At 44.3% G+C, this 1,290-nt stretch overlaps 1 non-coding gene across 1 annotated transcript; it reads right to left on the bottom strand.

Moving 5' to 3' along the window:
* Positions 1-643: 643 nt before the first annotated feature.
* Trnas-cga (transfer RNA serine (anticodon CGA)) lies at positions 644-718 on the bottom strand. The gene has a single exon. It is a non-coding gene; the product is annotated as a tRNA-Ser (tRNA).
* Between the last annotated feature and the right edge of the window lie 572 nt (positions 719-1,290).

The raw sequence follows: 1,290 nt of genomic DNA, 5'->3' as shown, positions 1-1,290 counted from the left end.
CTTGTAGACAAAATTACAACGAAGATAATAATAATACTGTGCGAAACCAGCGATTTATAACATTTCAGAGACGATTGCTCCGACTAATACCAGATATTCCCTGGCACCCTGTTTTTTCTACATTAACATTAATGCCTAAATACAGATCAGAATGGAAAAGAATTTTCTTTGTAAACTCTCTTTTTTAGAATTACGAAAGATAAATTACATTTAGTTTTCCTAGGTGTTTCATTAAACTAAAAACTAACGACTTATTGAGACTATTGGATCTGCTTACGTCTAACAAAAACATTTTATAGAATGAAGATGCAATTGTCAGTGCATAGTGAGTGATACTTACAAGCCCCTCTTAGCAAATAAATGTTAATTGTCCACATTGACGGTTGGCACTTGTTACAAAACTTGTTTCCTCCGCACGATTCCTTCCAAGTGACGCTTACTTCATCCACACCCACCACCTTGATGCAAAATCATTTGAACTACAACGTGTTACTTCTGAACTGCCAGAAATTGGAAGACTACAGGCTGCAAATGCTTTGTGTCTGACGTCTGTCATTAATAACAATAATAACAATCCAGAATGAGATTTTCACTCTGCAGCGGAGTGTTCGCTGATATGAAACTTCCTGGCAGATTAAAACTGTGTGCCCGACCGAGACTCGAACTCGGGACCTTTGCCTTTCGCGGGCAAGTGCTCTACCAACTGAGCTACCGAACCACAACTCATGCCCGTTACTCACAGCTTTACTTCTGCCAGTACCTCGTCTCGTACCTTCCAATCTTTACAGAAGCTCTCCTGCGAACCTGCAGAACTAGCACTCCTGAAAGAAAGGATGTTGCGGAGACATGGCTTAGCCATAGCCTGGGGGATGTTTCCAGAATGAGATTTTCACTCTGCAGCGGAGTGTGCGCTGATATGAAACTTCCTGGCAGATTGAAACTGTGTGCCCGTCCGAGACTCGAACTCGGGACCTTTCCCTTTCGCGTGCAAGTGCTCTACCATCTGAGCTACCGAAGCACGACTCACGCCCTGGCAGGAAGTTTCATATCAGCGCACACTCCGCTGCACAGTGAAAATCTCATTCTGGAAACATCCCCCAGGCTGTGGCTAAGCCATGTCTCCGCAATATCCTTTCTTTCAGGAGTGCTAGTTCTGCAAGGTTAGCAGGAGAGCTTCTGTAAAGATTGGAAGGTACGAGACGAGGTACTGGCAGAAGTAAAGCTGTGAGTACCGGCCGTGAGTCGTGCTTCGTTAGCTCAGATGGTAGAGCACTTGCCCGTGAAAGGCAA

Source organism: Schistocerca gregaria, chromosome 5 (genome assembly GCF_023897955.1).
Source record: "Schistocerca gregaria isolate iqSchGreg1 chromosome 5, iqSchGreg1.2, whole genome shotgun sequence".
In the NCBI taxonomy this organism is placed as follows: Eukaryota; Metazoa; Arthropoda; class Insecta; order Orthoptera; family Acrididae; genus Schistocerca; species Schistocerca gregaria.
Note: the sequence above shows the minus strand (reverse complement) of the source record. Positions and strands in the feature narration are given on the sequence as shown.